At 43.7% G+C, this 22,752-nt stretch overlaps 1 protein-coding gene and 1 long non-coding RNA gene across 7 annotated transcripts in view; one reads left to right on the forward strand and one right to left on the reverse strand.

Moving 5' to 3' along the window:
- Window positions 1-3,176: 3,176 nt before the first annotated feature.
- Window positions 3,177-11,280, reverse strand: LOC143841379 (uncharacterized). Its single transcript, XR_013232680.1, has 3 exons — window positions 10,846-11,280; window positions 10,441-10,630; window positions 3,177-3,552 (listed from the first exon to the last, which is right to left on the reverse strand). It is a non-coding gene; the product is annotated as an uncharacterized LOC143841379 (long non-coding RNA).
- Window positions 11,281-11,360: 80 nt separating this feature from the next.
- The window catches only part of LYST (lysosomal trafficking regulator), a 110,734-nt gene continuing 99,342 nt past the window's right edge, over window positions 11,361-22,752 (forward strand). For 5 of the 6 annotated variants that reach the window (XM_077345545.1, XM_077345564.1, XM_077345580.1 and 2 more), the window contains exon 1: window positions 11,361-11,504. The gene's annotated coding sequence lies outside the window, so the exon portion shown is untranslated. The remainder of the gene's footprint in view (window positions 11,505-22,752) is intronic. The other variant, XM_077345573.1, reaches the window with a different exon arrangement.

A 22,752-nucleotide genomic window follows, 5' to 3' on the forward strand; every position in this document is an offset into this window, starting at 1 on the left:
CAACAAAACATATAATTTGGAAATAAGTTGCTTTTCTTGGGGACCAAACAGTAACCACACCTACAATTATGAATAAAAACAGAACAAACATTCCCAAGATTATGCAGGAGAGATCTTACTTGTTGTGTGGATAATTTAGGGCCAAAGGCTGTAATCCTGTTCATTGTTAGGTTGCTTTCACCCCACTGAACTTAGTGAAGTATGAGCAGCCTAGACCTATGAGCAGGACTGAAGTTATAGCCACTAAAACTGCAGTCGTTGGCACCGTTATATCCAATGGTGTCAGCTCTCCTTAGTATGTGCCCACTTTCAAACTATAGAGGATAGTCAGTGCTTCTTGGTCTACTTCTAAGTGTCAAGAAGGATCTGGCTGACCTCTGTAGAAAACTGCATGCTAGACAGGATGGAATATTAAAAAACATAATTTAAAAAATTATTTCACCAATATAGTATTGTCCAGGCTTCCCCACTGGGCTCCCCCTCCTGGGACAACTGGAGGAACCTGGACAATTTCCCACCTCATGTCTGTTGGGAGGAAGAAGGTAACGTGGTGCAGACCTGGGACATGCAGAACGCATCTCGAGAAGGGTCATCCTGACTCACAGGGACCATGCTACGCTGCAGCATGGGGCCTGCACCACAATGGCCCCTATAACAGCAAAAGTCGCTGGTGCAGTCATCAGCAAGGGTGGGCCTCCACAGAGCTGGGGTCACGCTGAACCAAACACATGGGGAGAGGCAAACACTGACATGGCTCAGCTCTCCACCGAGCTACAGGGTGGTGAAGGGGGGACCAAGGGAGCAGAGAACTCTCCTGGGCTACCCCTCTAGGCAAGGAATTCACCTGGGAGGGAGGGGAGAAAGCCGTAGCTGCAGAAGTTCGAGAGAGCCTTGGGGGCTGCCCACAGCAGAGCACGTCATTCCTGGCTGCAGGCCTAGAGGCAAAGCGAAAGGCTGCAAAGGAAGCAGGATGATCAGGGATGGGGCAGGTTGAAGAGGGGAGGTCATGGGGGATACAGGTGGAGGATAAAAGGGTGGGGGAAACTTAGAGGAGAGCAAAGATGAGCAGAGGTTGGCACAGGAACAGAGAGGGAGTGAAGCAGGAGCAAGATCCAGGGAGTGGAAGATTCAGGTGCCCAGCTTTAGGACTGTTTCCATGCTTGGAGGGAAGCGTAGCCCAGCAGAGTGCAGTGGTGGAAGGCTCAGACTACCAGGACCAGAAAGGACTAGGAGAGGGAGAGGACTCCAGTGACTTGGGGTCCTCCTCTGACATCTCCACTGGGAGTGTGAAGGAATGCTCAGTAGATCCTTCCAGCTTGGTTTCTGAATCCTGACATGTGTTTTCAATAAAACTTTGCCTGCCTGAGGGGGTGCAACCATCATTCCTGAGTCCAGTCTCTTCTGTACAGGGCATGGCAGAGAAACCGTCTCATCAGGGGGCGTCACCTGGGTGTGACAAGTATGATCTGGCAAGACAGTGCCTAAGTTTTTATGTTGTTCAGAAAGGTCCTTTGGATTTAAATCTTCCTTACCAGACAGTATGTAGTGAATAATTCAATCTGGACTAATATGCAATTCTGTTGCTACAGATTAGATTCTGGTAAATTACATTATAGTAGTCTGTAATTACTGACAGCATGATTAATCATTCAAACCAAGCTGTCAGCAATTATAGATTATGCATGGCTTAGTAAACTAGGTATAGAAGTACCTTATCATACATTAGTAGAAAAATTTCAAACTTGTTCAAAAATTGTGAACATTTAACACAGACTTCCTTGGCATTTGTGGGGGTGGGGGGACTGATATAATCAAATGCAGTCCTAACCTTTTTGGGAGCTTAGCTGAAACTGCTTAGTCATGGATGCCTATATTTCCAGAGGAGACATTTGTGTAAAAGTCAGGGAGCTGGTCTTCCCAAAAAAGCAAACAAGATTGCTTATCATGGCAATGATGCAGAGTCACAGATTATTTAAAGATTACAAGTCAACTTGCAGAGTCATATAAGTTAGGCTAGGTAAATGGTCTGCTTTTGCAAATAAGAAAAATGTATGTTCTTGGGGAAAGCACACAAAATTAAGCTAGAAATAACAACTGAATATACTGAAATATTTATTAATTTATATTAAGAAAATTATATATTAAATTACCCTATATACTCACATATACATCTAGTTCTTCAGCACCTTTTTTCACACTGAAAAAGCCCTTCTTGGCTTATATGCGGGTATATACGGTAATTGAAATAAAAGCCTGCTCCAGCCAGCCAGTTCTTGCATTGCCTTTTGCAAATGTGTACTACAAGCTGAGCTTGCTCAACAGTTTGATTGAGGGACTGTGATCTTTTTTTCCCTTTTCCCTTCACTTCTTCCTCTTCTTAATCATTTCTCCCAAACTATTCTTTTGGTTTCTGTGGGGAGGGTGGGGTGGGTTTTGGGGGTGCTTTGGGGTTTACTTTTTCTTTCTCCTAATGTTTTTTTCTTTTATCTGAGAGACAGCATTGTTTGCCTTTTCTTCTTGGGGTTGTGTTTCTTTTAAAAGTTGATTTTTACAGTTCGTTCTTTAAGTGTTCAGTTTTACAGTTCGTTATTTCAGTGTTTTGTTCTGGGGGGGGGGTAACTGCAGTTGTAGTTAGAGTTGTCCATTCTCCCAGTTTGGTAGCTGTTGTACTTGTAGTAGGTTGCCAACCTCGGGTACTGTTGTTCTGCTCTGGTTTGCTGGCGGTGGGGGGGCACTGTTTGGTTCTCCTGCCAGAGCTGTTCTCACAGAGCAGTTCTGTCAGAGCTCTCTCAGGGTGTATGGCATCAAGAGAGGAAGGGAAGGCAATTGTAAGCCGCTTTGAGACTCGTTTGGTTAATATAAAGCGAATGGTTAATGAAAATGATTCTAGTTGTTTTGTTTGTTTAACTCCATCCAGCCTGTCCTATAGTAATGGTTCGATGTCAGCCTAGGAACTGGGAGTCCAGGTTCAGATCCTCACTTGTGCCATGGAAGCTTGCTGGGTGACCCTGGTCCACTCATCCACTTTCAGGCTAACCGATCTCACACAATTGTTATGAGGATGAAATACAAGATGGAAGAACAATATAAAATCCGTATAGAATCAATGCAGTTTTAAAAATTATTCTATTTTATTTGTACCCTGCCAGTTCTCAGGCTGAATTACCCAACAGAAAAAAATCAATTCAAACTGACAGCATAAAACATTCATTAAGCAATGTAGTGGGATCACAGAAATGGAAACAATGCAGATAAACAAATAAGCAAAGAAAAGTGTGGAAGGGAAACTTCCTAAAGCATGACTTCGAATACACGTGGCACTGGGTAACTAGAGATCCTGGTTCAACCCATAGTGGTATTTCTCGTGTCATTGTGTACAGTGAGATGTGACGTGATTTACAAACTGAGAAGACATGACAAAATGTTGTTGAAAACAATTTAATTTGTATGTTAATCCATACATGAGTTACTTGCCATTCTGGCTCTACTTCTTTCTGCAGAGCTTCTTGCATGGAAGCCATAACTTCTTCAGCCTAGGCTCTCTTCTCTCTGCTTGGGAAAAATTACAGCACTTTAATTTAAAAATGAATTTTAACAAAAACACATAACACAGAAAAATATATAGATTCAAATATTCTGTTGAGATTCACTAAATGTGTTATTATACCAGAACTCTTGCTTAACCATAAGTCATGTTTCTGATAATATGTGTAAATATACATATTTGTGTGTGCAGATAATTGTTTATTTGGGTGCATGATATATACTTTTTTGGCAGAAATATTACATTGAAACACTTAAAAGTGGGAATATTTTAAAGAAAAATATTGTGGACTTAGAATAATTACCAAAACACTTTGATAGATGAACTGCAGAACGCTGAGGCCAGGATTCTCACTAACACATCATGGAGATCCCACATCCAGCCTGTACTCCAACAACTCAACTGGCTGCCAGTTGAATTCCAGATTAAGCTTAAGGTTTTGGTAATAACTTGCAAGGCCATACATGGTCTGGGCCCAGTGTATCCGAGAAACTGCCCCCCTGCCTATACCCCCCCCCAAAAAAAAGCCTTCAACTGGCTGTGGATCCCTGAACCCAAAGAAGCATGTCAGACCTCAACAAGGGCCACAGTCTTCTTGGTCCTGGCCGCCACCTGGTGGAATGAGCTTCCTGAAGAGATCAGGGCCCTGCCCGCACACCTACAATTTAGCAGGGTCTGCCATCAGGCATTTACTTGAGGTTGAGTGACCCAAAAACACCCGCTGGTTGCCCCCCCCAGGCACCCGCTTCCAGGACCGAACAACCTGACCTACAGAAAACTTTGTCAATGTTACTGTTCCTGTTAAAATACTGTTGTGGTTGACATGTTACATTATTATTGTTATACTCGTTATATTTCTTGCAATGTTCTATTTAATTACCCTGTGACATTCTATGTAAACTGGCCAGGGCCGTACGGAAGGACAGTATAAATGAATCTAAATCTAAAATCTAATATACAGGTCCTATACATACTTATTCAAATAAGTCCCACTGTATTCAGAGGTGCTTACACCCTAGCCTGTGTGTTTAGGACTGCAGCTCTAAACTCTAAATAAAAAGGTGCATACTTATTACTCAACTATTTAGACAAGACTTCTTGTGGGTTATGTCAGTTTAGGGCTATAAAGAAACTGACGTCCTGGTTACTGAGTTTATCTGAACCGAACTTTAATCCTACTACACTAATTACACGAACACAAAATGATGCTCTGTGGCTCTTAACTTATCTGCAGAGATTCTGTATGGAGCAATTTTGTTTACCATTCAATTCTGATAGAAGCAAAAGTCTCATAGATGATCCAGGACGAGTTTGCTACTTTTGTCCTTCATAACACCATCTTTATCAGTTTAAAGAGAACTATCTGAATTCTATGGAATGAAGTAACCCACTAAGTTCTGCACATGATGAAGAATGAAGTGTACAGACATTACTCTTTACACAGGGTTCCACTGAATTTCAAGGCAGCCAGCAACAGCCATGTGCTTTCTGACCAATAAGAATATTACTGGTATTTCACAAACATGGTATTTGTGATGCATTTTGTGTGTGACATTTTGTAATTTATATCATTTTCTCTATTCTTACTGGATACATTTAACAGGCAAATTATCAAAATGCAAATGTTGTGATCCATAAAATTTCTAGAAGGCAAAAGGCAGAATGTATAACAAGTGCAAGAAATAAACCCCAAAACAATCTGCTTCATTTATTATTGTTCCAAAGCTTAGCAGTGATTGCTAAACTCCGTCATTTCATTATTGCACAAATATGTACAAAGAACATCATTTTAAAATTCCTGCTCTCTCAAGATCATAGAATCATAGAGTGGGAAGGGGCCATACAGGCCATCTAGTCCAACCGCCTGCACAATGCAGGATCAGCCCTAACCAACATAAAGCATCCAAGAAAAGTGTGTATCCAGCCTCTGGTTGAAGACTGCCAGTGAGGGGGAGCTCACCACCTCCTTAGGCAGCCTATTCCACTGCTGAGCTACTCTGACTGAAAATTTTTTTCCTAATATCTAGCCTATATCATTGTACTTGAAGTTTCAACCCATTACTGTGTGTCCTCTCCTCTGCAGCCAACAGAAACAGCATCCTGCCCTCCTCCAAGTGACAACCTTTCAAATACTTAAAGAGGGCTATCATGTCCCCTCTCAACCTCCTTTTCTCCAGGCTGAACATTCCCAAGTCCCTCAACCTATCTTCATAGGGCTTGGTCCCTTTGTCCCAGATCATCTTCGTCGCTCTCCTCTGTACCTTTTCAATTTTATCTACGCCCTTCTTGAAGTGAGGCCTCCAGAACTGCACACAGTACTCCAGGTGTGGTCTGACCAGTGCCGTATACAATGAGACTATGACATCTTGTGATTTTGATGTGATGCCTCTGTTGATACAGCCCAAAATGGTATTCGCCTTTTTTACCGCTGCATCACACTGCCTGCTCATGTTTAATTTACAATCCACAAGTACTCCAAGGTCTTGTTCACATACAGTGTTAACTAGAAGCATATCCCCCATCCAGTAGGCATGCTTTTCATTTTTCTGACCCAGATGCAGAACTTTACACTTATCTTTATTAAATTGCATCATGTTCTCATTTGCCCATTTTTCCATTGTGTTCAGATCTCGTTGAACTCTGTCTCTATCTTCCAGAGTATTTGCCAGTCCTCCCAATTTGGTGTCATCTGCAAACTTGATGAGTAGTCCCTCCACCCCCTCATCTAGATCATTAATAAATATGTTAAAAAGTACCAGGCCAAGCCCCGAGCCCTGAGGTACTCCGCTACCAATGCCCTATCTACCTGACTATCTGAAAATATAGTTTGCAGTCCTTCAACTTATCTATCAGAACATCATGGGAAACCTTGTCAAAAGCTTTACTAAAATCCAAGTAAATGACATCAACCGAATTTCCACGATCCAGCAAACCTATTACTTGGTCAAAAAAGGAAACCAAGTTGGTCTGGCAAGACCTGTTGGAGACAAATCTGTGCTGACTTCCTTGAATCACCAAATTGTCCTCCAGATTTTTGCAGATCACTCCCTTTAATATCTGCTCCATTATCTTACCCACAACAGAGGTCAGACTCACTGGTCTGTAGTTTCCCGGGTCGTCCTTCCTCCCTTTTTTGAAGATCGGAATAACATTTGCTCTCTTCCAGTCCTCCGGGACATCTCCAATCCTTAAAGAGGTCCCGAAGATGATGGACAAGGGCTGTGCAAGTTCTCTGGAAAGTTCTTTGAGCACTCTTGGGTGCATTTCATCCGGCCCAGGGGATTTGAACTCATCCAGTGCAGCTAAATGCCTCTTGACAACCTCTCTATCCATGTTAACCTGCCACCCAGACACTATCCATTGGCTACTGCCATCTCTAGATGTGCCTAAACCCTTTGACCTGTGGGAAAAAACAGATGTAAAATAGGCACTAAGCCTTTTTGCTTTCTCTGCATCTTCTGTTAGAGTTTGTCCATCTGCACCCAACAGTGGGCCTATTGCCTCCTTTACTTTATGTTTGCTCCTCACATAACTGAAAAATCTTTTCTTGTTACAATGGGCTTCCCTGGCCAATCTTAGCTCACTCTCAGCTTTGGCCTTTCTGATGATTGATCTACAGTGCCTAGTAACCTGTAGGTACTCTTCTTTAGAGCTCTGTCCTTCCCTCCATTTCCTGAACATTTTCCTTTTCTTTCTTAGTTCCTCTTAGTTCCTCTGTTCATCCAAATAGGCTTCTTAGAGCTCCTGCAGTGTTTTCGTCTTTCTGGGATAGTTATTGATTGAGCATGCAATAGCTCCTGTTTGAGTAGTGCCCACCCTTCACATGCTCCCTTCCCTTCCAGCATTCTCGTCCATGGTATGACACTCATCATGTCTCTGAGTTTATTAAAGTTTGCCCTACGAAAACCCAACATCCGCATCTGGCTACAAGCTTCCTTGGCTCCCCATCTCAAAAGGAATTCTATGAGGACATGGTCACTTCCCCCTAGGGTCCCCAGTGCTGGTTCAGGTGGTGGTGGGGAAACTAGTGCTGGTTCAGGTGATGGTGGGGAGTTGGGAAAACCGCTGCTTTGAATTCCTGTGTGGTGCAGCGCTTAAGAACAGCAGATTGTAGTCTGGAAAACCATGTTTGACACCCCACACCTCTGCATGAAGCCTACTGAATAACCTTGGAGCACTCAATTATCTCAGCCCCAACTACCCCACAAAGTAATTTGTAGAGAGAGGAAGTGAAGGGATTGTAAGCCTCTTTGAGACTCCTAAAAAAGAGGGGTATAAAAACAATTTTTTAATTCTTCTTTCATTACATTTAAAAATATACAACCATATATGCTGCTATTCATGGATAATCATATGATGCTATCCATGGATAATCAATGTAAGAGACAAATCCTCTTTACCTTTATTCTTATATTTGCAAAGTATATAGCATGTTCAAACATGTATTGAGTGGCCACTGTATTGCATATAGCACCACTCCCTTTTGGGAAAAGGTTTTACTGCTTAGGCTATAAGGATAACATTTAAGAAATTAACAAGTGGAATTTTTAAATTTGTGTGATTGTTCTTCATCCAGATGACATGTTTCAGTTGCCAAAAAATAAGTTTAAAGGCAAGTATGCTGATCTAAGTGAGCTGCATCATATGTCTTCTTCTGGTGTTATCATACCACTAAACATTTTCGTAAGAGCCTCTTGTGGCGCAGAGTGGTAAGGCTGTCTGAATGCTGTATGAAGCTCTGACCATGAGGCTGGGAGTTCAATATCAGCAGCCGGCTCAAGGTTGACTCAGCCTTCCATCCTTCCGAGGTCAGTAAAATGAGTACCCAGCTTGCTGGGGGGTAAACGGTAATGACTGGGGAAGGCACTGGCAAACCACCCCATATTGAGTCTGCCATGAAAACGCTGGAGGGCGTCACCCCAAGGGTCAGACATGACGGTGCTTGCACAGGGGATACCTTTACCTTTACACATTTTCCTATATTTGCTTTTCTGTTTTATCTCCACAGGTCTCTCACTGAACCAAGAAGGAATCCCAAAGCCAGATTGTGGGCTCCTTGGGATGACAACAAAGCCCTCCATTGGTGTAGCATTAAATTAGTGTTGTTCTGTCAGTGCTCTGGTGCTAAACTATCCACTGACTAGCTTCAAAGCTTGGAAAGGGTCCTCCCCGTGATCTTCCTGGCTGCTTTCCAGGCCACTGGGAAGCGCTGAGGGCGAGGGGGTGAGGGAGCGCTTCCCGGGGGCCTGGCAAGCACACCCAGAGCCTCTGCGAGGCCCCGGGTGTGCTTGCCAGGCCCCCAGGAAGCGCTCCCTCTCCCCCAGGCCCCCCTGCGGCCAGATGGCTTACCAGGGGCCTGGAAAGCACACCCGGGGCTTGAAGCGCCTCCTCTTCACCCCCCCCCCCACGTACGGCCCTCTTACCTGGGGCCCTGCAAGTGGAGCGTCGGATTCACAGATGTGCCTGGCTCTGACAGCCAGGCAGGTCTGTGAGGCAAGGGGTGAGGGCTTGGTGAGGGAGGGCAGGAGCTGTAGGGGCAGGACCAACTGATTGGCCCTATTCCAACTCGGACAGGGAGGGTGGGAGCTGTAGGGGCAGGGCAAATCAGGGTGCAGCTGGCTGTACTCTGATTGGCCCTGGAGAGGCCAGACCATTCATCCCCCAAGGCTGTTTCACAATTATTAAGAGGCACCAAATGGATAAGATGTACTGCTTATAGCAGCCTTTCTCAAACTTTTTACCATTGAGAACCCTCTGAAACTTTCTTCAGGCTTCCAGAAACCCCAGAAGTGGCATGATCATGCAGAATATGGTTGAGAAGTATGCTTACCCGGGACTCCTTTCCTTCCCACCCCCTCCAGTCCCATCACTGGCCACTTTGGGAAGTGGGAGGGCTAGTCACCATGACCACATATGGTCATATCACCCAATAAATATTTTAACAATTTTTTTAATGTATAAAAAATTAATTAACTCCCACACATTCGGGAAACCCTTCCAGGGCCATCAAGAAACCCCAGGATTTCATGAATCTGGTTGAGAAATCCTGGCTTATAGCATAAAAACACCAGGAATACCTGAACCTAGAGTATGGATGATAAAATTATTTTATTCAGGTCACAACCTCTTGCTCCCCTTAAGAAGCTTATATATTCTGCACACCAATTGCATTTTGCTAGTAAGGGTGGTAAAACTTAGTGTGTGATTAGTCCCAACTTTTAAGATAGATTGTACTAGAAGATTGTACTTCAGTCTTTCCAGACTCAGATGCATCAAGTGCAAGCATGTGACAGGAAGAGCCAGAATTATGTCCTTGCTGGTGATGGGCAGCAAACCAAGAGTCAGACATAGGAAATATACGGCCAGTAGTAGGAGACGTATGCTAGTGAAGGAGCCGAAGGTTAAAGCCATGGAGAAAGCTAGGAGTCCATAATGTGTGGCATTCAGTGTCCTGCTGCTTCTCTCAGCTTTATGTGTAAAGAGTGGCAGAAGGCATGTGGCATGCACAAGCACTAGTAAATCCTTTCTAAAAAATAGCCTGAGGGTTCCAATCCATGAGCTGAAGACTACTATACTGAACAATACTTGCTAGGCAAGGCTGTACACAAGGGGGTATTTGGGGATTGAACCCCCCCCCCAAATTAAAGACATAATAAAAAGGTACTAATTGAATCAATGAAAACCTATAAACAATGGTATGAGATAGAAAACAAGTTTAAAAGTTCTAGAAAAAGTGAGAAAGAACTAATTAAGAAGTTTCACGAAGGTTATAACCAGCACCCCCTCTTTAAAATCTTGAGCATAGGCCTGCAGCTAGATAATAAGGTAGGAAACTTTCCACAGGAATGCTGTTTTCCAAAGCAAGTGTAGCCAAAATTCTTTGCCCTACTACTTACCATGTAAATCTTGTCTATCCATGTTCCTTGGTCCTACTGGAGACAAGTAACCACTGAAGTCTTTCAGTTCTGCTGAAGACAGGTCCAGCTGACAACTGTTTTTAGCAAAGTCCCCAGACTTTTGACATGAGTGCAATTTACAGCAGGTTGCTGATCTATCCCAAACACACTCTCCGCATTAGGAAATGAGCTAGAAGGGAACATGAAATACGTTTGTTCTGTCAGCTACAACAAATAAGGAACTGAGACTTTGAAGTAAGATAGGCTGGCGTCCAAGGTAGGAAACGCAAATACGAGACAAAAATGAAAGGATCAGAAGGAATGAATGCGTTGGGTATACAGCTATTACTATGAATTTAATTACGACAGGGTGTATTGGTTCTGCCGCTAATGACAGACACTTACAAATTGCATATCCGCTACAACTTAAGCACATCTTTTCCAAATCCAGAACGGGATGGAGCGGGAGGCAAAACAGGCTGCCTTGCTCAAGGAAATTCATGTACGACCACGAAAAACTACTTGTTCAGAAGTAAGAAAGGGCCGGGTCAGTAGAACTGAACAGGAAAGGGGCAGCTCTGTCTCAAAGCTGACAGGGCCCAGCCAGGGTGGGGCGCCTGGGCGGCCGGAGAAAAAGAAATTGGGACTGCAGAACTGAGCAGCGCCCAGAAACCGCCTGGGGCCGACGCCGCTGCAAAAGACGCCACACGATATCAGAAACGGGTCTTCCTCGTCTCGGGTCAAGGTTCGAATCCGCCGTTCCCATTGGTCCCCCCCTGGCTCACGTGGGCGAGGAAGGGCGGTGCGGGGAGGGAGCGCGCGCGGCCTAGTTGGTGGTTTGGCTCGGCGCTACTAGTGCGGCAGCTGCTGGAGGGGCGGGCTCTGGAGTTTCCTTGGCGACTGGGTGGGAGGGAGGGAGGAAGGCGGGCTAGAGGCGGCAGGATTCTTCTCTGCCACGGGCAGCCTCGGGACGCCGCCGCCGCCGCCGCCGCCGCTGTCAACGGGAGAAGAGCGGCGCTTGTGGCAGGCCGGGCGGGGCGGCTTTGCGCGGGAGGCAGGAGCAGGTAAGGGCCGGGGAGGAAGCGGGGAAATGGCAGCAGCGCCGGCTGTGGCACAGGCACAGGGGGTGGCTGCACACCCCCCCCCCCCCGCCGCACGTTTTGTCTGGCTTGCCTTTTGACAGGGCAGGGAGGGACTGCCAGCCAGCCAGCCAGCCTTCCAGCTCCTGCCTCCCCGTTCCGTCGAGCCCGGGAGGAGGAAGCGGATCCCTTGCCCTGGTTGCGGGCTGCCAGTCTCCTTTGCCCCCCGGCTCCCCCTCCATTGTCGTAGAGATGTGCCTCTTGCTTAATGAGTTGCCTTCTGCCGTGTGGCTGTGCTGCAGGGGAGAGAGCAGCAGGGGTTGTCTAATGCTGCTTTTCTAGCGACGTCTTTGCTCTTCAACAACTTCTGTCTTGGGTCATGCATATACTTTTTCTCTCTAGTCTCTTTTTAAAAGAGATAACAGCTCTTACTGCTCTGCAGCCTTCTCTTGAGTGGGGGCACGCACTAACTAGACAGCCTTGGAGGGGGGAGGGTCAGGCGTTAACTTTTGCTCGTTGGTAGAAGACGGGGAGCCTTCCTGTATCATAGATGGCAATGGTGGGTGGCGTTTTCCTCCCTCCCCCCTTCACGATCCTTGACGCTGGTCCTGCATTACAGTCCTTGCTGTGTTACTCTCTGGGGTGAATACGGTAATTGCCTGGAGGCTGATCCTCCAGCTTGGAATCCAGATCCTGGTGTCTGGCTCTGCTAGTATCTGGCAGGCTGCAGGAAGGTGGATGAAAAGGTAATGATATAACAGTATGTGGGGGGGGGGAGGGTGTATTATAGCAGTAGGCATGGTTCTTACTAATAAAGCAATTGATTGAAATTGCCAAGTGCAGGAGCAGACTTCAGCATTAAATTAGAAGCTACTCTGAAAGCTTTACATCTGAAGCACATCTCTTCTCCCTCCTCCCCTATTTTCCTTAGCCTTCTTGAACAACTTCCTTGCGCTCTAATTTGTTGCAGGGCTTGGGTCTGTTCTGTTATCCCGTCTGTCACGTTTGCTTTGTAGCAAGGCTTCTTTAAAAAGCCCCTAGTTGAAACAATATATTTAGAGAAGCATAAGGATGGTTTGAATGGGGTAATATTACTTTGACCCTCATGGACAGGCAAGGCAACAATAATGGGATGGATGACCTTTTTCCCAACACAGATATCAACTGGAGGTCTTGGAAGGAAATGCATTATCCATGATAGTATAGGTATGCCCCATTGTACATTAGCACAGTTGGTCTAACATAAGAAGAATGCAGCCTCTTGCAATATTAATAATCAAGCTGGGTTAAGGGCAAGGGAGAGCTATCAGCTTTATGTACCACTCTGAAAAAGTCCCATTTTATACTTAAGGAACACTGCCTGAGTAATTAATGATTATGTTTTAGGGCTAATCTGTGGCACATGTTTAATTCCTTGTGTAATTTTATAATACATGTGGGTCTGTGATATCTGTAATATCTTAATCTTACAAAGGCTAAGCTAACAGTAATTTGTTCAGGGGTATCCAGCAGTGCTGAACCTGGGCTTGCACTTCCAAGCCCAGGATTATAAACTCTATTAACATTGGATTGCCCCCCCCCCAAACAACCCTAAACAGACCTGAATGTGTCTTTAACAAGGGGAATATCTTCACCTCTAGTAACTTGAGATTGTTTTGAACTGATAATGTGTCACTTAGCTGAACTCTGGTATCAAATTGTTCTCCATGTAATACATTACTTGAACAACCATATTGAATTACTGCCTATTTCATCCTAAACATGTTTTTAAAATAAAAGTAAGGTTTTTGTAAAAAATACCTTACTAGGTGGTATTTATTATTATTATTATTTGTTATCCTTACAATTGTTCTCAATATTTGCAAAAGGCCCCTGTGTCCGGACTGTGCTTTTGCTGGATTACGCTGGCCCCTGGAGTGCCCACCTCCACAAGCCGGTGGCGAGGTGCTCTGACAGCCTCGCACCCAGACCCTGCATGGCCGCTGAGGAGAGCGCTCCTGCCCTGTCTTGGCTGCTGATCAATGCATGGCTCAGCGGCTGCCGCAGGCTGACTGGCTGCATAGCCATCACCCCAGCAGCCAGCAGGAACACAAGGTCGCCCAGTGGTAGGGGCCGTGAGCCACTCAGCCAGCCACAAGGCACTCTCCAAGCCTCACAGCCAGGTCCTGCCTACCTGCTGAGGCTGCTGCTCCTGTGCTGCCCTGCCTCACTTGCCCAACGACCCGCCACCTGCGCCACTCAGGCCAGCTTGCACAGGTATGCGACCTGAGTGTTGGGGAACACTGTGTTAAATGGTATCTTCCTGGTCTTTTTAAAACATGGAGATACTGTGGAAGACTGAACCTGGGACCTTTGGCATACAAGGCTGGTACTCTACCTCGGCTATAATTTCACCTCTACTATTGAGGACTAATAAACTGAAACTTAATCCTGCCATAATGGAGGTGCTACTGGTGAGTGGAAGGATTTACCCAGGAATTAATGAATATAGGATTGCACCACCCCTAAAGGCACAAGCTCATAGCTTGGAGGTGCTGTAGCACCCAGGCCTCCTGTTGGATAAGGAAGAGGCTGCAGTGGACAGAAGTATGTTGGCTGGTGAGCCAGCTATGGCCTTTTCTAGATAGGAAACATCTTGCCGCTGTGATAAATGCCTTAGTAATATTTAGTTTTGACAACTGCAATGTGCTGTTATGTGGGGCTGCCTTTGAAGATGATTTGGAAGAGTGCTTGGTGCAGAATGCTGCAGCCATTTTGACTAGAGTGGATCATAAGAGCATATCATTCTAGTTTTTTTTTAACCTACACTGGCTCCCAATAGCTGCTGGACACAATTCAAGGTGCTGGTGTTGATCTCTAAAGCTCTGGCCTGGTCTCTTACCTTTAGATACTGGATCAGTTTTCTTTTTAGGGTGCAGTCAAATAACCTTTTGGCTGCCCTGTTAAGTGATCCCCACAACTCCAATTGGTCTCATAGACTTTCTAACAAACTCCTCTCATTGGGCTTAGATTTACACTCTTTGATGAATCTTGAGGAGAAATATAAGTACCGGCCGGTACTCCAACAACTTGGCTGGCTCCCAGTTGAATTCCGGATCAAGCTTAAGGTTCTGGTAATCACCTTTAAGGCCATACGCGGTTTGGGCCCAGGGTATTTGAGAGACCGCCTCCTTGCCTATACCCCCAAAAGAGCCCTACGCTCCATCACCTCCAACTGGCTGCGGATTCCTGGCCCCAGAGAAGCATGTCGGTCCTCAACAAGGGCCAGAGCCTTCTTGGTCCTGGCCCCCACCTGGTGGAATGAGCTCCCTGAGGAGATCAGAGCCCTGCCCGAACTTCCACTGTTCCGCAGGGCCTGCAAGAGGGAGCTCTTCCACCAGGCATTTGCTTGAGGCCGACCGACTCAGAACACCTGCTGAACTCCCAGACTGAAAGAATCAACCCCCAATGTTACTGTTAATTGTTATTTATAATGTTGTTTATGTTAGATACTGTTTATGAATGTTTGTTACATACTGTTGGTATTATATATCGTTCCATGTAATTTGTATTATAATGTTCAATGTAAACCGGCCAGAGCTGCAAAGAAATGGACGGTATAAAAATCTAAATAAATAAATAAGAATAAAATAAAGTTCATAGTAAGGAGACTGGAGGACATTGAATATCAATCCTTACTGTCATTTACATCTTCATCTTGCTTTTCCCGTGTATAGAATATTATCCCGTTATATAAAGTTATCCTGCCCTACCTTACCATTATTGAAAATTACTCCAACAAGAAAGCTTTCATGCTTGCTCGGCTGAACTCTTTCTCTTAGGGAGGTTTAACCGCATGCATTTAGCGGAGAGACTATGTTTTCATGGTTGTATGGTTCCCGATCTTCTTCCTCATATTATTTTGTTTTACCGCAAGTTTTCTTTATACCACTATGTGATATCTGACATTCTATCCTCCCTTCAATTCCTCTGTGACGAAACTGTAATAGTTAATAAATTACTTGATAGCAAGGATCCTGCCCAAACTACCTGTATTGCAGCATTTTTAGGCAAGGTTTTAGGAATTAATACCTTGTTTTTAACACAACTGAGTAATTCCACTTGATTTAAAAATTGTTTTTACTTTGTATCTCCCTACTTGTGTTGTTCATTATGCCAATAAAGGCTTCTGTATCGGTATCTGTATCTTTCTAAAGCCCTGTATAGTCTGGGACCAACATATTCCCATCTGAACTTTCCTAATCACTTCCATCATCTTCAGGAGCTCTTCTTTGGGTGCTCTTGCTATCTGAAACTTCATGTGTAGCAACCCAATGAAGGGCTTTCTTGGTCATGGCACCCAAATTATAGAATTTCCTGCCCATGGATGATTCTCTCTCTCTATCATTGTCTTCTGCCAGCAAGTGAAAAGTTATCTGTTTATTCTGGCAGACACTCAGAGACCCAACTTCCTGTGTACAGATTTTACTGTGCAGGTAGTTATTTAATGGTTTCTGTTTAAATATTGTTTTTAATTTTTTATACTTTGTATTTTGATAGTTTATTTTAAACATTTTGTTCATTTTTTGCTGCCTTGAGTATCCAGTATCTAAAGGTAAGAGACCAGACCAGGGCTGTAGAGATCAACACCAGCACCTTGAATTGTGTCCAGCAGCTATTGGGAGCCAGTGTAGGTAAAAAGGCAACATAAAAATGTACTCTCACTGGTAATATAAAAATTCTGGATGAAAGAGCAGAATATTTTAAGACTGGTAAGGAATGGACCATGGAGATTTTGAAATGTTCTTCCATGGAACCTATATTGGCCATAAAATATCTTTAGATTGCACACTGGTGATATGGCCTGTTCTTATTTCATGTTGATCGATAGCCAGTTGTCATTGTTGCTCTAATATAGCGATCCCCAACCTGTGGGCTGCGGACCACAGGTGGTCCTTCGACTAACTGGAGGTGGGCCCCAAAGGACGCCTTCTCCCCCCCCCCCCAGCCCTTTACTTCGTCCCCCACGGCCCATTACAACACACTTCAGGTGTCATTGTCTCCCATCACTCCCAGATGGGACTATCTCGTTGCAGAGAAACAAGCTCAGGGTTCCCATTGATTTGTCATTGTCATGAGTTAAAATTTCCATGAAAATAAAATGTTACTTATGTTCATTGTTGTGGCGTGTCTGTATCTTATTTTGAAGGGATGTTTAAACATTACCATAGCGATCAGAGAGCGTTAGGGCAGTGGTTGAGAGTAGAGGAGTAAACTACCCCCCCCCCCGGGCATCAGTAAAAGGCATTGAGTGGTCCCTGGTGATAAAAAGGTTGGGGACCACTGCTCTAATACACAATATTAGAGTGTATACTTTGGGATATGTACTCACACAGTTCCTCTGCAGCTGTTTGTTACTGTAACAGTCAGCCAACTAACTTCCAGAAAATCTAGTTTGCTATTACTGAATTCAGCTCAAGGTGTTGATTATTATCACCTACAAACCCATTAATGGCACTGGACACACATCTGCCATTCATATGAGCAAATCCTTCTGAAGGTGCTAGTCTTGTTCTGACAGATGGGCAGGGTTCCTGGCCTGTTGTGTCACTCACCAACCCCCCCCCCCATATCTATTTGGTGTATGTGTAGAGCAGATAACATCCAGTTAGGACTCACAGAAGGTGAAAGAAGCTGGGAGGAGCGAGTGAAAGCTATTGCATTGAGGGCTTGGATTGAATAGGGTTTGCATCTCCAGGGTGCTTGCTGAATGAAAACCTGTTTCAGTAGTCTCAGTCTGTTTTGAGTGCAGGTGGCCTACATAAGTGAATGTTTGAGGAGAGGGTTTGTGCTTACAGAGTGGGTAGATACTCCTTTCTCAAGTGACTTTGGATATGTGATTCTGTCTTGTAGGATAAAGCTGGATGGCAGAATGAATATGTTAGGCAGAGAATGAAGTCATTTCATGGTTCAGTTTCTAAGGGAAACTATCTAATTTATAGAGCTCATATTTACATTGTGAGATTTGTGAAAAAGAGGGAAAGCCAATTTTCACCTCAGAAACAAAAGCTTGGCTATGCACCCAAGATAATATCTGCAGTTTTACATTAATGTAACCACTAAAAGCTGTCTGTGGAAAACAGTTTTAAGCCTCATTACTCTACCTCCTTATTTCTGCTATCCTAGTCCTAGGTAATAGATAAGTTATTTTTTTTAAATCCTGCTGTCCTCATGTAATGTATGTAAGAGCTGCATTTAGATAGCACTTGGGTTCAGTCTGTCTGCAGGAGGCTGGAGTAGAGACTACTCTGGTAGAACTCTGCAGTATGCTATACCTTTAAACAGCATTTAAAGCTCTGCCCTTCACACCAGTACATGCATTCTCTATTGTGGCTACCATCTTTTGAAAAGGCCTGTCTGAGGAGGTCAGGAAGGCTCCCACACCTCTGACATTCAGCAGACTATGTAAAAAAAATGTTTAAGAGGGCATTTTTGTGAAGAGAATAGGGATGCAATGTAATAAAATGGTTCTCAAGGGTACTTTTATAACAAGTGACAAGCACTGCTGTGTTTGTTTTCCTATCCAAAGACCAGAGAGTTAGATTTGTCACTTGCTTCATGCTTGGGTGGAGATGGATGGGACTAGTAACAAGTCTCTTTTAATTATTTCTTTCCACAACTTGGAAAGCATCTGCCATTAATCACTAACCTTAACATTTTTATACTCCTGTATATGTTTGTGAACAGTAATGAGCCAAAGGAAGGATTTTGTTATTCTAGCTATCCAATCTTCATTATCATGCTGCATAGTTGTTGTGATGCTGTTTACTAATTTACTACTAATTTATTATCTCCTTATACCTGTACTCTTATGATTCTTGTTCCATTGCCTGTGAAAGTGCATGCACATGAAAGCTCACACCCTGAATAAAACATTGTTGATCTTAAAGGTGCCTTTGGACTCAAATTTTGTTCTGCCACTTCAGACCAACATGACTACCCATCTGAATTTATCTTCTGAGTACCTTGGAACAGTTGCTATCAGAGGAGCAAATAAAAAGGAAGCCTCCTTGAGATGCAGGGTTCTTTCTAGGAGTGAAAGTGGCTCTTTTGTTCATGGCAATTGTAAATGTTCGTCTCTGTAAACCACAGGATGAGTACCAGTTTTGCACAGTAAGCTGCCTTGAGTCTCAGCAAGAAAGACACATTATATAAATATATAATAAACTTTTGAGGTACCTAGGTCTCCTCAGTACACAAGTTGAAAATGAGTTGCTGGACACTATTATGTGTTCCTCATCTGTTGACTGGAGTACTGTTATGAATTTGGAGTCTGTTTTCTGTGAACCGATCTATGCCCTAGAACAGGCTTTCTCAACCAGGGTTTTGTGAAACCCTGGGGTTTCTTGATAACCCCGGAAGTGTTTCCTGAATGGGTTTGAATTAATTTCTAATATATTTTTAAAGCTTGTTAAACATTTATCAGGTGATATGACCATATATGGTCATGTTGACCCCCTCCCAAAATGACCAATGACGGGCCTGGAAGGGGTAAGAAGGGGAGGGGCCCTGAGTGAGGATGTACACAGCTCTGCTTCCCAATCATATTCTGCATGATTGTACCACTTCTGGTGTTTCTCGAAGCCTGAAGAATGTTCCAGGGTTCTCAATGGTAAAAAAAAAGTTGAGAAAGGCTGTCCTAGAGAATGTGAAAGCCTATGACAGAAAGCATGCTGATTTATTCTAATGATGCATAGAGATATCTCGCTAATGGATACGTAATGGCTCTGTGAAAGCCATCAGAACATGAAGGAGGAGGAGATTTCCCTTCACATGTGAAAGCAGAAAGAAGGCAGATGTGCCTCTGGGTGTGAAGAAACAGAAGGAAAGTAGTCAGTACTATTGTGTGTATATGAAGTTTGGTCTCTCTCTCTACCCACTTGCTTCTTTTTATTAGCAAGTACAGCCCATGGCAAAGCAATGTGACCAATCTCTCTTTTACTACTTCCTGTGGCTTTTGCTGTTCTAGTGCAGTGGTTCTCAACCTGGGGTCAGTACCCCTTTGCTATATTTTATTGATTGTAATTAGCAGACAGTTGTAATATAGATGTTACAAGCTAGCATTCATACATACCAAGCCAGAGTATCTCTAATTAGCTACCAGGAGCCCTCGAACAGTAGCAGATATGGACCCCTCGGCCAAAAGGTATACAGCGCACGACCATGCCTGTATTAGCTCCCAGTTCTAAGCTAATACCTCCCTTATGTCTGAGCTTAGGTGGTAAACGAGGTTGATAGATGGCACCTGTCTCACTTCTCATTCCAGGGATGCATCATCCTGGCACTCTTATCTTGTTAGTAGAGCCAAGAGCATGTGAATTTTCCCAGTTATAAAGTCACACCAGGACTCTCATATCATTAGTAGAGATGAGAGCAAATGAATTCTAGCCAACTTAGGACCCTCCTTAAAATTTCCCAACTACAAAGGATTTAGGTAAACATGTTTTTATGGGAAATACTACTTCCTTATCAGTGTGATTCAACAAGAGAAACAAAACACAAGGGAATGGAAGAAATACACATATATGATATCAGAAAAGACAAGGCCTGTCAGTAAATTCCTTGTCACAATATCTTCCGCATCATTACCCATACATCTCCTGGAGGATTTTTCTAATTTGTGAGATGGAATGCTGTTTGGCCAGCTATTCCCATTGATAGTATTGATATTGGACCATGAAATATCTGAGGATATAAAGTTGGTGGATGGAATGGCCTCAGCAGAATTTGGGCAAGTATTGTCAGAGAAAACTGGAGAAGATTCTCACGGGAGACCCTGGGCAAGAATTTAGGAATCAAATCCACATAGGTGTAGTATAGGAAGAACAACCCAGAGATAAGGCTGATTACAAACCAGAGCAGTGGAGTCCATCTGCGGGACAGGAATGAGTGGAAACTAGGGCTGAGAAAGAAGTTTATTGCATGTGGCCAAAGGCTGTCACAATACAAAAGGGAAAATGCATCAGAGGAACAAAATATAGGAATTAACAGATTACTGTTAACTAGGACTGACTCTAAGGCAGCATGGGGAATCAGCTGCAGGGCAGACCAGGTACTCCTGTTCTCTTACAGCTGATCACCCTCTACAATCTGCCTGAATCTCAGAGGAGCCTCTGTCCAGCTGTAGTGCCTCAGATTGAGGAAATTTACAGGGAGTGATCAGCTATGGGACATTGGGGTGGTAGTGTCCTATGTTGCAGATCCCTCATGCTGCTGTAAGGTGATTCCTTTTCCTTTTGTCACTGCCTGAGTGATTCTGGGATCCCATTCTTGAGCTTTGTCTAGGGCCCCAGAATTTCTAAGATCACCCCCTGAGCCTGAACTAGAGGGGACTTTCTTTGATTCCACATTGGGGGGAAAGTAGAGTGAAAATATTTAAAATAAATAATAAATGAGAGGGAGAGATAAAAAGGGATTCTGCCAGCCAGAACCAATCCCCGCTCCAGTGAGTAGAAATGTAAAGAGAAAAGAAATGCAGCAACAGATCTCCAGTCTCGTAGGTAGCAACAGAACAGAGCAAAAAACTTGGGAAAGAAATGCACCAACCACAGATTGGTCTGATGCAGTATTAGTTGAGTAGGTGTCTACAGTGTATTCCATGCGGTGAGGTGAGTTTTGCTTTATTGCAAGACTTGTTGCTACTCCATCATAACTTTATTGTACTATTGCAACCAGGTTGGAACCTGTCTGAGTGATAATGTAGGTGAAAATTAGTTGAGCAGTGAGTTTGATGCATGGCTAAACTTTTGTGCAAATACTTTCCCAGAAGTTTTGGATGGGGATATTCTTACATTTTAGAAAAGTGATAAGGCAGATTAAAGTGGCTATGAAATCTGCTCAAACTCTAGTATCTAATTGGAAACGTCTTGATAAACAGCAGTATATTATTGTGTGTGTGTGTCTGGGGAGGGGAGTCCCCTAACATTCAAAATTTCCTGCCAGGATTGTAATTATTTAAAGTCGATGGGTTATTTCATCAAAATCTATTTAAGACTAAAATCTATTAAAGATTCAGGTGGGTAGCTATGTGAGTCCATTAGCACCTTATAGACCAATAAAAATTTCCAGGCTATAAGTTTTCTTGAGTCAAAACTCACATTGTCAGCTAAAGTAAGAATGAAGATCCACCAGTTATTATATCCAGGTCAGAAGGTGGGAGGGTGTCTTCACTGGAGAAACAGGCCAGTCCTGATGCAAAATAATGTTGATAAATCTGACATCTAAAATCCATTCTGAGAACATTTTAGTATTCCAGGGCATTCTATTGCTGATCTAAGAGTGGCAGTTCTTCTACAGAGAAGCTTCAGAGAGACATTGCAAAATGAAACCAGAATTCAGTAACAGGTTCAGAACAATGACACACACACACACCTTTGGGCTCTTCAGTAACATAAAAATGTGCTAAGTACCTTTTCAGGAAAGTGTGTACAAAAGTGTTTCTGGAAAATATATTCAGAGCAGCTCACAGGAAGAGTTAATAAATCCAGGTATGTTAAAGTAAGAGTAATTTTTCTGTTGAAAGAGAAGAAGGTTGGTACAGTTTCCAACTAGGGGGATCAGATGTTCTGTTTCAGTAATTTTGTACTTTTCATTGCATGCTCAGGGCAAGTGGGAGGAAACTGCTTTTTAAAATGGTGTGGTGTTGTTCGTGTGGCATCACTTCTGCGGAATACCGAAAAATGAAATTATATTGCCAGATTGGTGATGAAGCAGGACTGTTGTATTTGGACAAAGTACTGTGGTTTTACCATAGAGTTTTGCCCAAATCAACTTCCTAAGATGGTGGTAAGCTCCCACTCTCTGACCATGTTCAAGCAGCGCCTGGACAGATACTTATCCTGGCTGCTTTAGACTGATCCTGCATTGAGCAGGGGTTGGACTAGATGGCCTGTATGGTCCCTTCCAACTGTATGATTCTAAATCCTAGAGTGTCACCTTGGTGGCATGCCAGAAACTTGTGGAATATGCCAGGATTGATGTCAGGGTGCTGTTTCTTCCTGTCCTTTTCTTCCTCCCACTAGTTGCCAGTCTGTTTCTAACATGCACTTCCAACTGAAGATCAAACACTTTTCTAAATTACTGCTTCATGCAAACTAGCCAAAGTACTTTAAAGTCTTATTGACTATTTGCAACAAGGAAGTGTTAAACAAATGTTTAACTTTTTAGTGTTCTCAGATGGTCTTAAAAGTGCTGC

This window comes from Paroedura picta, chromosome 1 (assembly GCF_049243985.1).
Source record: "Paroedura picta isolate Pp20150507F chromosome 1, Ppicta_v3.0, whole genome shotgun sequence".
In the NCBI taxonomy this organism is placed as follows: Eukaryota; Metazoa; Chordata; class Lepidosauria; order Squamata; family Gekkonidae; genus Paroedura; species Paroedura picta.